This window comes from Triticum aestivum, chromosome 3A (genome assembly GCF_018294505.1).
Source record: "Triticum aestivum cultivar Chinese Spring chromosome 3A, IWGSC CS RefSeq v2.1, whole genome shotgun sequence".
Lineage (NCBI taxonomy): Eukaryota > Viridiplantae > Streptophyta > Magnoliopsida > Poales > Poaceae > Triticum > Triticum aestivum.
The window spans coordinates 458665456-458680610 of record NC_057800.1 but is presented as its reverse complement, the minus strand read 5'-3'; positions in this window follow the sequence as shown (position 1 = coordinate 458680610).

Here is a 15155-nt window from a genome sequence, read left to right as displayed (position 1 = left end):
ACTTGTCAAGTTGACTTTGAAGAACATCCAACTTGGATTCCTTGACGGAGTCGGTACCTTCGTGCATATCAATCAAAGTGTCCCAAATTTCCTTTGCATTCTCAAGACGGCTGATTTTGTTGAATTCTTCGGGGCATAATCCGTTGAAGAGAATATCACAAGCTTGAGCACTGTATTGCAACATCTTCAACTCATCCGCGGTAGCTTCACGGTTTGGTTCTTTCCCATCAAAGAAGTCACCTTGCAAACCAACACACACAATAGCCCAAACGGCGGGGTTATGTCCAATAATATGCATTTTCATTTTATGCTTCCAACTAGCAAAATTAGTACCATCAAAGTAAGGACCTCTACGGTGATAATTTCCCTCGCTAGACGCCATACTCTCCTAGGTTGTGAAACCAAGGCTATGACCACCAAAAGCTATGGAGATCAAAGCAAATGGAGACCAAAACTCTGATACCACTTGTAGGATCGAAAGTATGTCTAGAGGGGGGGTGATTAGACTACTTGACCAAATAAAAACTTAACCTTTTCCCAATTTTAGTTCTTGGCAGATTTTAGCTATTGGAGGAAAAGTCAAGCAATCATCACACAATTCAAGCAAGCATGCAAAGAGTATATTGGCAGCGGAAAGTAAAGCATGCAACTTGCAAGAATGTAAAGGGAAGGGTTTGGAGAATTCAAACGCAATTGGAGACACAGATGTTTTTCCCGTGGTTCGGATAGGTGGTGCTATCCTACATCCACGTTGATGGAGACTTCAACCCACAAAGGGTAACGGTTGCGCGAGTCCACGGAGGGCTCCACCCACGAAGGGTAATGGTTGCGCGAGTCCACGGAGGGCTCCACCCACGAAGGGTCCACGAAGAAGCAACCACCCACAAAGGGTCCACGAAGAAGCAACCTTGTCTATCCCACCATGGCCATCGCCCACAACGGACTTGCCTCACTAGCGGTAGATCTTCACGAAGTAGGCGATCTCCTTGCCCTTACAAACTCCTTGGTTCAACTCCACAATCTTGTCGGAGGCTCCCAAGTAACACCTAGCCAATCTAGGAGACACCACTCTCCAAGAAGTAACAAATGGTGTGTAGGTAATGAACTCCTTGCTCTTGTGCTTCAAATGATAGTCTCCCCAACACTCAACTCTCTCTCATAGGATTTGGATTTTGTGGAAAGAAGATTTGAGTGGAAAGCAACTTGGGGAAGGCTAGAGATCAAGATTCATATGGTAGGAATGGAATATCTTGGTCTCAGCACATGAGTAGGTGGTTCTCTCTCAGAACATATGAGTTGGAATTGTGTATGTGTTCTGATGGCTCTCTCCACGAATGAAGAGGAGGTGGAGGGGTATATATAGCCTCCACACAAAATCCAACCGTTACACACAGTTTTCCAATCTCAGTGGGACCGAATCAACAAACTTGGTCGGACCGAAAAGGTAAACCTAGTGACCGTTAGAGATTTTCGGTGGGACTGACATGCAACTCGGTAGGACCGATATGGTTAGGGTTTGAGCATAACGTAATCTCGGTGAGACCGATTACACAAACTCGGTGAGACCGAGTTTGGTAATAAGCTAACCAGAGAGTTGGTCAGGTAAACTCGGTGGAACCGATTTGCTCTTTCGGTGAGACCGAAAAGTTACAAAAAGGAAACAATGAATTTACATTGCAATCTCGGTGGGACCGATTCGCTCTTTCGGTGAGACCGAAAAGTTATGAAAGGGAAACAGAGAGTTTGCAATCCCATCTCGGTGAGACCGAGATCCCTTTCGGTAGAACCGAATTGCTAGGGTTTGGAAGTGGCTTATGACAAGTGAAACTCGGTGGCGCCGGATAGAAAGAATCGGTAGGACCGAGTTTGGCTTAGGGTTTAGGTCATATGTGGATATGGGAAAGTAGTTGAGGGTTTTGGAGCATATCACTAAGCACATGAAGCAAGAGGCTCATTAAGCAACACCTCATCCCTCCATGATAGTATTGGCTTTTCCTAAAGACTCAATGTGATCTTGGATCACTAAAATATAAAATTAAGAGTCTTGAGCTTTTGAGCTTGAGCCAATCCTTTGTCCTTAGCATTTTGAGGGTTCCACTTTCACCATCCATGCCATGCCAATCATTGAGCTTTCCTGAAATAATCATCTTGGAATAGCATTAGCTCAATGAGCTATATGTTGTTATGAATTACCAAAACCACCTAGGGATAGTTGCACTTTCAACTAGTCTTGGGGGAGCTATACTATTCTCTATAAAACACTCATCTTGTGATCCTTATCAAGTGTGTGTTTGTGGAAGGCAAGCCGTTTCTTTTTGGTGCTTTGTGCCATCATGAAAATTTGTAGAGGGCTTGGTTTGTTTGGAACCATTCTCTCTTTTGGGAGTTTGACATCTTTCTTTTTGAATGTATCAATGGATATCTCATTCCTTGATGTATCTTTTATGGATATCCTCCAAGTGATGATTTATTCATTTGGTATCTTTTCTTCGCTTGGTATTTCTTTGTCTTTTGGTCTCGGTTCTTGAAAGTCTTGAGCATGCATATTTACTTCTTGTAGTTTCTTTGGCATGTTTTCTTTCTTTGACCCAATATATAAGGGGAACTCCACTAAGTCTCAAATTGGATGAGATGTGCATGAAATTCATTTTCATATCTATATGCACATATTTATGTGGAGTTTGTCCTATGTGTTGTTGGTTCTCTAACTATTTGGTCCCAATGAGTTTGGGTACCATTTTGTTTGTGTTGTTGTTCTAGGAACAAGTGGAGATGCATTGGATGCTCGGCTCACTCACAAGGAAGGTGTTGTCACCATGTGCTTATTGGAGTCAAGCTAGGATGATCAATGAACTACTTTGTACCTTCAATTGGTATCTACTACATCCTTCCAATGTTATCTCGGTAACAAGTATCTTCATATACTTCATGCACACATTTCTTGCATCAACCTTGTGTAGGTTGTATCATGGCATGTTATCCATTCTTTCTTGTGATACTTGTTTCCTTTCTCAAAGCATCCCAACAATGATGTTTGTTGCTAGTTGTGATGTCTTTGATTTTCATGTGGTTGGAATTCATTTATATACAATAAGACCATATCTAGCCATGTGCTATGCTCTCAAGAAAATATCTTATTGGTATATGTATGACTTCCTTTTGGATATCTTGTTCCTTCGTGTTGTAACTATTTCGGGTGTACATCCTTCTTTGTAGATATATATATATATATCATGATTTCGTCTACCTAGAATCTTATACACTTGTGAGAAGTTGCATATCTAGATGATATCCTTTCTTTCACGTCCACCTTGTCTTGCTGATGTTATTTCTTTGGTGGCTCCGTGAAAGCTTTTGCCTTGAGTGCGTGTCTTCTATCGTTGCATCTTGATGCGCTCTTGTGTGGTGAAGATTATTTTCCTCATGCTTATCTTTATGAGGTTTTTGCCATCTTAATTGGCATCCCTCATCTTGATGCGCCTTTCATCTTCTATCTTCACCGCGGGTTGTCACAAGCATAGGTTCTCTATATGCTTATTAGTAAGCTTGTGAACCCATTTGCTAGTTGTGTGTGGGAATGATAGGCCTTGCATCGTGTGCCTCATTCTTTGAAGACTTTATTGATGCTTAATGATCTTCTGTACATTAGTCTTGTCAAGTGCATTGCCTTGACTCACACACATCTTTTTGGTTGATCCCACTCTTAAGTTGCCTGTCTTACTTGTTGCTCAACCATGTGTTTGTTGCAAGTACTAGGCTTAGTTTCCTATATGCTCTCTTGCACTTGTTGTAAGTTTCTATTGATTTTGGGGGAGCTATGATCCTATTTTGTGCACTTTGTATCCAAATACAAAAATTCTTGATGTGCACAAATCATGGGGAGCTTCTCTAGTTTCTTTAGAACACTGCTCCGCTCTTATCATAATATCCTTTATTCATGTGGCTCGTAGGATCATTGGCCTAGTTGGTTCAATTGGTATCTTTTGATTGCTTGATTGCATGTTTCTCTCTTTGATTATGTCTTTGTGGCATATCTTCCTTTTGCAATCTTTGGGCCTCAATATAGTTTGTCTTCCTCCAAGTATTTACCATTGGATATGTGTATTGCATTCCACTCTCTTGTTGAGAAATACACAATTTATGGAGGAACACAATTTATATTGCCCTTCTAAGCTTTTAGCCCATTTTGGCAATCGATGCCAATGGGGGAGAAGTTTCAGAGAGTTTTGTGGAGAAGTTTAGAGAGTTGTCTCTTCTGGCTTTGGTTTGTTCCTAAGCTTACGCATCTCCTACGCATGCATTATTGGTTGTTGCATTGCATGGTGATGCATAATTCCTTATATAAACTCTCTTGAAAGTTATTGTCATCAATTACCAAAATGGGGGAGATTGAAAGGACATGCGGTGCCCCCATGTGTGGTTTTGGTAATTGATGACATTCTCTATGGACTAATGGTTGCATTGAGTTATATTTGAAGGATTTTTCCATAGGCATTTCTTGAAGTCCATGTGTTGGTTTCAAGGAGTTTATGGGTTGACCAAGGTTCTATTAAGGAATTATCCAAAGATTGGTCATGTGAGTGTTGAGCTTATGGCAAGCATGTCTTGAAAAAGAAGATTGTGTGTACATTCATGTTTACCTTCAAGACATCATCCAAACGAAGAGAGTTGGAAAGATTCAAGGTTGATCAAGACTAAGTCAAGAGTGAATCAAGTTGATCAAATCACAAAGAGTAGAAGATGTACCGAGAGGGATCAAGTGATCCCATGGTATGGTAAGCATTGTCCATTGCACTTTGTGTACTAACCCATGGTCTATGTGAGAGTCTATGTGGGGTTAGGTACGTGTCCATGGGCTTGCGTCAAGAGGATGATATCATACAACCCATGGGAAGGATGACATCAAGTGGTGATCGTCATCAAGATTGCCGTGTGCAAGTTCAAGTGGAGAATCACGAAGAGATCAAGTGCTTGAATCTTGCCATCCATTGTGGTGTCAATGGACTTTTGAAGATGTGCCGAAGAGTGGCTCACCCATAGTGGAGTATGCGGGAGCAATCATCTAGTCTCCATCGACCCAATGCAATCAAGAAAGGTGGTCCATCTTGAGGAGGACAAGATCGTCATCATCTAGCTCAAGTGGATCATGTGCAAGGCAAAGGTTTTCCCTTGATATATTTTCTATTTTACCGGTCTCATGGTGGTAGTTGGGAGACCGGGTTATAGGATCGATAGCCGTACTATCAAGGGGGGCTCTCAAGTGAGTAGCTTGATCGTATCGTTCGTCGAGAGCTTAAACCATTGCATCCTTGCATCATGTTTCTTGGTTCTTGTTTGGTTCTCTTTGTGAGTCTTAGAGCTTATGGTCATCTTGATGACTAGCTTGAGTTCATCGAAAACGGAGTTTGCATGCGTCTTCTATGATGTTTTCGGTGTTGGAGGTTTTACCGGTCTTATCTGAGGAAGGGTTCTCACCATTTTCTTTTGGGCATTTTTTCATTTGCTTCTTATTGTTAATTCTATCAAGATTGTGTTAGCCCTTGTCTCTAGCTTTCCAACAAACTTGGTTTCGTCGAATTCGGAGTCCGTTTGCAGAAGTTGTGTCAGTTTTGGTGTTATGAAAAGGCTGCAGCGGTACTACCGCGGACAGGAGCGGATGTAATATTTTACTACCGCTCTTGGGAGTGGTACTACCGCTCTTGGGAGCGGTACTACCGCTTGGAGTAGTACTACCGCGGCTACTTCCGTGGCTACTTCCGCTCGGGACCAAAAACTCGTCACAAGTCCAGCGGTGGTAGGCACGGATGTAATTTTTTAGTACCGCTCTGAAGCAGTAGTACCGCTAACCTTAGCAGTAGTACCGCTACCCCTAGCGGTAGTACCGTGAGGTCAAGCGGTACTACCGCTCCGACGGTTCTTCTGGCTTTTTTGCCTCCTCGCTGTTGTGTTTCAAAGGGCTACTACCGCCCTAGCGGTAGTACCGCTCCTTGGAGCGGTAGTACCGCTCGGTGCGGGCTGTGAGCATAACGGTTGGATTTTTCCCCACCTATAAAAGGGGGTCTTCTTCCCCATTGAACCTTATCCTTTGAGCTCATGTTCTTCCCCCATTGTTGACCTTCTTCGAGCTTGCTAACTCTCAATCCCTCCATGGATTCTTGCTAGTTTTTGAGGGAAAAGAGATAGGAGATCTAGATCCACGTTTCCACCAATCACTTTCTCCTCTAAGTGAGGGGAACCCCTTGGATCTAGATCTTGGAGTTCTTGGTGTTCTCCTTCTTGTTCTTCCTCTCATTTTCCTCTCCTAGCATTAGTTGATTCGGTGGGATTTGAGAGAGAAGGACTTGGGCACTCCGTGTGCCCTTGCCATTGCATTTGGTGCATCGGTTTGGGTTCTCCATGGTGATACATGGAAGTTACAAGTTGAGAAGCTTATTACTCTTGGGTGCTTGGTACCCTTGAGCTTGTTCCTCTTGGGTGCTTGGGCGCCCTAGACGGTTGAGGTCACCTCGGAGCCATATTCCATTATGGTGAAGCTTCGTGGTGTCGTTGGGGAGTTAACCTCAACCTTTGTGGTGTTCAGAGCTCAATCATTGTGGTGTAAAGCTCCGGGCAAGCGTTGAGGTCTCCAATTAGGTTGTGGAGATCACCCCGAGCAATTTGATGGGTTCCGGTGACCGCCCCCAGGGTTTCCAAAGTGTACGGGTTCGGTGACCGCCCCCAAGGGTTGCCATTTGTACGGGTTCGGTGACCGCCCTCAAGGGTCCCTTAGTGGAATCACGGCATCTTGCATTGTGCGAGGGCGTGAGGAGATTACGGTGGCCCTAGTGGCTTCTTGGGGAGCATTGTGCCTCCACACCGCTCCAAACGGAGATTAGCATCCGCAAGGGTGTGAACTTCGGGATACATCGTCATCTCCGCGTGCCTCGGTTTTCTCTTACCCGAGCTCTTTACTTATGCACTTTACTTTGTGATAGCCATATTGTTTCTTGTCATATATCTTGCTATCACCTAGTAGTTTATCTTGCTTAGCATAAGTTGTTGGTGCACATAGGTGAGCCTAGTTGTTGTAGGTTTTGTGCTTGACAAATTAACCGCTAGGTTTATTCCGCATTTGTTCAAACGTAAACCATAATTATTTTAAAGCGCCTATTCACCCCCCTCTAGGCGACATCCACGATCTTTCACACCTGGAGCAGAGTATATGGCTAGTCGATGGTGCGACCAGATACCCTTAACCATTGGTAGCCATGTTTTTCCGCCCGACCTAATTATCTTGGAGTCACAAGGATTGGATGTGATATTAGGAATGGACTGGATGCCAAAGTATGGAGGAAACATTGACTATGTTAGTAAGTCAATTTGTCTCATTACCCCGGAGGGAAAAATGATCAAGTATATATCTAGGCATGCGCCACGAAGTAGCCAAGTAAATACCCTCATGGGAGTTGTTCAGGAGGAAGTGACTATAGTAAAGGATTACCCGGATGTTTTCCCAGAAGAGTTACCAGGCATGCCACCGGATCGATATATTGAGTTTTTGATAGAACTATTGCCAGGCATAGTGCCAATATCCAAGAGACGCTATAGGATGCCCGCGAATGATCTGGAAGAGATTAAGAAACAGATCAAGGAGTTATCGGAGAATGGATACATTCGACGGAGTTCATCACCATGGGGAGCCCCAGTGCTCTTGGTTGAGAAAAAGGATAAATCCCTAAGAATGGTTGTTGATTGTCGGGCATTGAATGAAGTGATGATCAAGAACAAGTACCCATTGCTGATGATCAATGATCTGTTTGACCAACTGCAAGGAGCTAAGGTGTTTTCGAAGATCGATCTGCGATCAAGATATCATCAGTTGAAGATACGAGAGAAGGATATACCAAAGACAGACTTCACCACATGGTACAGGCTATATGAATATACGGTCATGTCATTTGGACTGACTAATGCCCCTGCCTATTTCATGAGCATGATGAAAAAGGTGTTCATGGAATATTTGGATAAGTTTGTTGTGGTGTTCATTGATGATATAATGGTATATTCGAAGAATGAAGAGGAACACAAGGAGCATTTGCATTTAGTTCTCGAGAAACTCAGGGAACATCAGTTGTATGCCAAGTTCAGCAAATGCGAGTTTTGGTTGAAGGAAGTCAGATTCCTTGGACATGTTATATCAGGAGAAGGTATAGCAGTAGACCCCACCAAGATTTAGTCAGTCACTGAATGGTTGGCACCCACTTCAGTTAGTGAGATCCGCAGTTTTCTTGGACTCGCAGGATACTACCGTAGATTCATTGAGAATTTTTCCAAAATTGCGAAGCCCATGACAGAATTATTGAAGAAGGATACCAAGTTTAAATGGACGGAAGATTGCGAGGCAAGTTTCCAGGAGCTGAAGAAACGTTTGACTACAGCCCCAGTGCTGACACTGCCAGATATACGTAAGGATTTCTAAGTGTATTGCGACGCCTCTCGCCTAGGACTCGGAAGTGTGCTTATGCAGGACAGAAGAGTTGTTTCGTATGCCTCGTGACAACTAAAACCACACGAGTTAAATTATGCCATGCATGATTTGGAGCTAGCAGCCGTAGTGCATGCATTGAAGACTTGGAGACATTACCTTATTGGAAACCATTGCGATGTGTACACGGATCATAAGAGTTTGAAGTACATTTTCACCTAGAAGGAACTGAACCTTAGGCAGAGGAGATGGTTGGAGCTTATAAAGGATTATGACATGAAGCTTCACTATCATCCAGGAAAGGCCAATGTCGCAGCCGACGCTTTGAGCCGGAAGAGTTATGCTAATACCCTAGTGAGCACGGGATTGCCGAAGGAGTTAGCAGAGGATCTCCGGGAACTTCGATTGGAGATTGTTCCTAGAGGTTTTGTTGCAACAATGGAGGTGCAGTCTACATTGTTGGGAAAGATTCGAGAAGCTCAGAAGGGTAACAAAGAGATTGCCGAGATAAAGGAGAAAATGAGCGAAGGAAAGGCCAAAAGGCCAAAGGTTTTCGTGAGGATGAGCACGACACCCTATGGTTTGAGGACCGTGTTTACGTGCCCAATAACACAGAGATCAGGAAGTTAATACTTCAGGAGGCTCATGACTCACCATACTCGATACACCCCAGAAACACCAAGATGTATTTGGATTTGAAGGAACATTTCTGGTGGACAGGGATGAAGAAGGATATCGCCGAGTATGTGGCCGTATGTGATGTATGTCAGAAAGTGAAGGCAGAGCATCAAAAGCCAGCATGATTGTTACAGCCTATGCCGATACCCGAATGGAAGTGGGATAAACTTGGCATGGATTCTATCACCGGATTACCCAGGACCAAATCAGGATATGATTCTATATGGGTAGTAGTTGACCGTTTGACCAAAGTGGCACACTTTATCCCAGTGAAAACAACTTATACTAGTGCAAAGTTGGCCAAGATATATATGACCATGATCGTATGTCTGCATGGAGTTCCGAGGACCATCGTATCGGATAGAGGGACACAGTTTACCTCAAAGTTTTGGCATCAGCTGCACCAGACTTTGGGAACAAGATTGGAGTTCAGTACAACATTCCACCCACAGACAGATGGACAGACCGAGAGAGTCAATCAGATTCTGGAGGACATGTTGAGATCCTATGCGCTCGATTATGGATCTAGTTGGGATGACAATCTGCCTTACGCAGAGTTCTCATACAACAATAGTTACGAAGCCAGTTTGAAGATGGCACCGTTCGAAGCCCTGTATGGACGAAGGTGTAGAACACCGTTGATGTGGGATGAAGTCAGAGACCGACAGTTGTTTGGACCAGACTTGATAAAAGAGTCTGAGGAGAAGGTTAAACTAATCCGGGATAGACCGAAGATAGCTCAGTCCAGATAGAAGAGTTATACAGATTCGAAACGCAAGGAGGTAACCTATGAAATTGGAGACCGAGCATATCTACGAGTATCGCCTTTGCGAGGAGTGAAACGTTTTGGAGTTAAGGGAAAGTTAGCCCCGAGATTTTTATGACCATATTGTGTTTTGGAACGGATGGGAGAAGTTGCCTACAAGTTGGAGTTACCTGAAGGACTGTCAGGAGTTCACGATGTGTTTCACGTTTCCCAGTTGAAGAAGTGCCATGCTGAGATGGACGACATACCGCTAAGAGATACCATACCCTTGGAGGTGATTCAGTTGGACAATGACTTGACTTATGAGGAGAAGCCAGTCAAGATTTTGGAGTTTTCTAGTCGAGTCACCCGCAGCAAGGTCATCAAGTTTTCCAAAGTTCATTGGAGCCACCATACCGAGGACGAAGCCACATGGAAACGAGAGGATGATCTTCGCAAGGACCACCCACACCTATTTTCTAGCCAACCCGAATCTCGAGGGCGAGATTCATCTTAAGGGGGGTAGGTTTGTAACATCCCAAATTTTCAATTTGGAATGTTATACATAGATTATTCTTGCATATCATATTTTACTGCATTTCGTCTCGCGATCCTTGAAATCCTAAGCAACTCAAGGACCCTCGTAGAGAGTTGGGGATTTCCCATATTTCATATTTGTTTTTTTATCAAATATTGAAACGAGGATTTTGGTTTTAATTATTTTTCTCTTCGAAAATATTTCATATAATATATGAGAGGAGATAATGTGACTTCTCCAAAATAATTAAAATATTGGAGGAAAAATATTAAAATCAATTTTTGCTCTTATTTGGATTTTATTTGCAATTTTGGTTGCATTCGAAAAATTGCACGTTTTCAAAATTGCATTTTAGAGCCAAGAAAATGTTCATCTCGTTCTAAATATTTTATTTAGACAGAGAAAATTTGTTTGGCATTTTTAGATTTTTATTTTATTTTCTAGGATTTTTCTGAGTTTCGGCGGAATAATTAAAAAAATGCGCCAAGGCCTAGCTGGGTCAAAGCCCAGCGCCGGCCCACCTCCCCGCGCCGCCGTCCCCTAGCGGGAGACCGCGCCGCCGCCGCTGCCGAACAGGAGTCCGACTCGGACTCCGTTGTCGTGCCGTGCCCCTTCCCCAAGGCACCGCCGCCCCCACTTTAAAGTCGCGCCCCCGCCGCCCTGGGAACCGCCCCACCCCGCAGCGAGCCGCCACCCCGCCGCAAGACGCCGCACCGCCCGCCGCCCGCGCCGCGCCGCCTCGCCACCTTTGCCGCTGCCGCGCCCCTCTCCGTGAGCCGCCGCCGCCGCCCCTCGTAGCGCCGCCCCTCGCCGGAGCCGCCGCCGTGCCGGACCTCGCCGGAGGTTAGCGCCATTCGGTTTTTTTTTCTGAAAACCGTTTCGGTTTTCGTTAAGAAACCCTAGTCGTTTTTTTCGGTTCGCCTGTTTTTTTTCCGGTTTTTCCTTTTCGCGGACGTTCGTCCGGACGTTTGTTTTAACGAACAGTTTTTGTCCGTTAGTTACAGAAAACAAACACTCATTCGTTAGCCTGTTCGTCAGTTTTCTTTTATCGGATTATTCCGCAATTATTTCTGATTGCGATTTCTGATCCGATTTTTGTTCTAGTTTTTCTTTTCGCTCGTTAGTCAGAATCAAGCGATTCAAACGCCTAGATCTTCATCTCGAGACCCTCTTTTCACCTAACCAACTTGCACAAGCTTTTGCTACTGTAAAATTTGACCTAGGTCCAGATTAGTAAACGGATCTTGTTTCTTTCGCCGTTTGAGTTTCGTTCCTCCGTTCGATTTGATTCTTTTTGCAAACCGGAGTTCTTAAGTTGAACTTTCTGGTTAGATCTTCTTATTTGAGATTTACCCGTGCTTCTTAGCTTGATTGCTTATGTATGCTATTGTTTGTTTGCGATAGAATTCCCGGAGTGCGAAGCGTGTTATTTGGAGTCTCTAGGTTACGCGGATCGTCAGCAAGGCAAATAACACTTTGATCATACCCCTTTATCACCCAGTTTTTATGCATTAGTTCCAACCCTCAAACATTGCATGGTTAGGATGTCATTAACATGTGGGTTGGGAAGTAGTTGATGAGGTAGAACCTATTACCCTGTTACATTCAAACCCTTGGGAGTTACTTCTGCGCGTTGCTTATATTGCTATGCTATGCTCATAGACGTGGTTTGGGTGAGTGAAATCCATGACAGATTGAGGCACCTTAAGGTTGATAATTAATGGTTCAACTTAAGGTGGCAACTTAAATACACATCTGGGTGGATTGAGGCACCTGGAGTAACCAGTGTTGCCTGTATTTTTGGAAATCCTGGAGTACCCGTGTGATCTTCCTATGGACCGCCACCCAGGCTCAAAGGGAACTGAGATTACTCATGCTAGAAACTTACGTGTGTGATGTCTACTACACAACCTTCTTCTTGTAGACGTTGTTGGGCCTCCAAGTACAGAGGTTTGTAGGACAGTAGCAAATTTCCCTCAAGTGGATGACCTAAGGTTTATGAATCCGTAGGAGGCGTAGGATGAACATGGTCTCTCTCAAGCAACCCTGCAACCAAATAACAAAGAGTCTCTTGTGTCCCCAACACACCCAATACAATGGTAAATTGTATAGGTGAACTAGTTCGGCGAAGAGATGGTGAAACAAGTGGTATATGGATGGTAGATAAAGGTATTTGTAATCTAAAAAATATAAAAACAGCAAGGTAACGAATGGTAAAAGTGAGCGTAAACGGTATTGCAATGCGTGGAAATAAGGCCTAAGGTTCATACTTTCGCTAGTGTAAGTTCAATACTAACATAATTGGATCACATAACTATCCCTCAACATGCAACAAAGAGTCACTCCAAAGTCACTAATAGCGGAGAACGGACGAAGAGATTATGGTAGGGTATGAAACCACCTCAAAGTTATTCTTTCCAATCAATCCGTTGGGCTATTCCTATAAGTGTCACAAACAGCCCTAGAGTTCGTACTAGAATAACACCTTAAGACACAAATCAATCAAAACCCTAATGTCACCTAGATACACCAATGTCACCTCAAGTATCCATGGGTATGATTATACGATATGCATCACACAATCTCAGATTTCATCTATTCAACCAACACAAAGGACCTCAAAGAGTGCCCAAAGTTTCTACCGGAGAATCACGATGAAAATGTGTGCCAACCCCTATGCATAGGTTCCCAATGTCATGAAACCCGCAAGTTGATCACCAAAACATACATCAAGTGGATCAATAGAATAACGCATTGTCACCATGGTTATCCCACGCAAGACATACATCAAGTGTTCTCAAATCTTTAAAGACTCAATCCGATAAGATTACTTCAAAGGGGAAACTCAATTCATTACAAGAGAGAAGAGGGGGAGGAGAAACATAGGATCCAACTATAATAGCAAAGCTCGCGATACATCAAGATCGTATCATCTCAAGAACACGAGAGAGAGAGAGAGAGATCAAACACATAGCTACTGGTACATACCCTAAGCCCCGAGGGAGAACTACTCCCTCCTCATCATGGAGAGCGTCGGGATGATGAAGATGGCCACCGGTGAGGGACCCCCCCTCCGGCAGGGTGCAGGAACAGGGTCCCGATTGACTTTTGGTGGCTACAGAGGCTTGTAGCGGCGGAACTCCCGATCTAATCTCTGTTTTGGAAGTTTTACGATACGTAGGTATATATGGGTGCAAGGGGTACGTCGGTGGAGCTTCGGGGGCCCCACGAGGCAGGGGGCGCATCCTAGGGGGGTGGGCGCGCCCCCCACCCTCGTGGGCAGCTCCCGTATCTTCTGACGTGGGGTCCAAGTCCATCAGGTGTGTTTCCTTCCAAAAATAACTTCTCCAGTTGATTTCGTTCCATTTCAACTCCGTCTGATATTCCTTTTCTCCAAAACACTGAAATAGGCATAAAACAGCAAATCTGGGCTGGGCCTCCGGTTAATAGGTTAGTCCCAAAAATAATATAAAAGTGGATAATAAAGCCCAATATTGCCCAAAACAGTAGATAATATATCATGGAGCAATCAAAAATTATAGATACGTTGGAGACGTATCAGTGTGCAGCCACAAGCTATTATGGGCTCTAGCATAGTTGAGTAAGTCACGTGAAGCTCTTGAAGAGGTGGATCAGCAGGTAGTGGGATTGTAGGTTTGGTATGGTCTGCCCGGAGTAAAGAGTTAATGTTTCTGAAAGACTGTGTCTCGGTCATTTGTTTCTCAAACACTCTGTAGTGCGAGAAAACCAACGGAGGCGATCGAGTCTTGTGGGGAAAAGTGCGCAAACCTCTGCGGAGTGTATAAACTAATCATGGTTAGCCGTGTCCTCGGTTGTGGACAATCTTGAGTATCTTGTACTTGGAGTATCTTAAGTATCTCATTACTCTAAATTAATATTGGGATTGAGTTGGAGGAACCTTCTCAATGATGTTTCAACTACCATGATAGTAAATTTAAAATCTATTCCTTCGTTGTAGGGAAAAATTGGCTTTTCACAAAACTATAACCATAGAGCTTTCCACCAGCCAAATATTCTGTTCTTGCTCTACTGTGTTATTTTGCCAGCATATTCCATGTGCTGACCCGTTTTCGGGCTGCAACGTATTATGTTGCAGACTTTTCAGACGAGGAGTAAGGTTCGTTAGGTCATTGGTGTGCAGCTCAGCTATGTTGTTGGAGTTGATGAACTCCCTTTATCTTCCAAGCCTTTCGCTGTTATCGTATTAGATGGCCTTAAGCCATATTTATTGTAATAAGTTCTCTTTTTGAGACATTCGATGTAATAAGTGTGTGATTGCTACTCTGTTATAAATCCTCGAGTACTGTGTGTGTCAGCATTACCGATCCAGGGATGACACTGAAGCACAGAGACTTGACCGTTTGAGGTCGGGCCGCTACAAATATTTTGCATCTTTTAGTTCAATAAAAAGGTCAAGTATAGCCTTTATGATGCTTATTTTGCAAGTTCATATGTTGCTGTTTTAAAAACAGAAAGTTTGCTGTTATGTTTTGAATATTTGTGAATAGTCAGAACATGATAAAATCTTGAAATTTTTACACAATGAGTAAAAACAAATTATCTACAGTGTGGTAATTTTTCAGAATTTTTGGAGTTAAAGAAGTATGATTCCTCTTGCATTCTTTACACACTATCCTGTTTAGACAGATTGCTGTTATGATTGCATTGTTTGCATATGTTTGCTTGTTTAATGATTCTATTTGAGGATA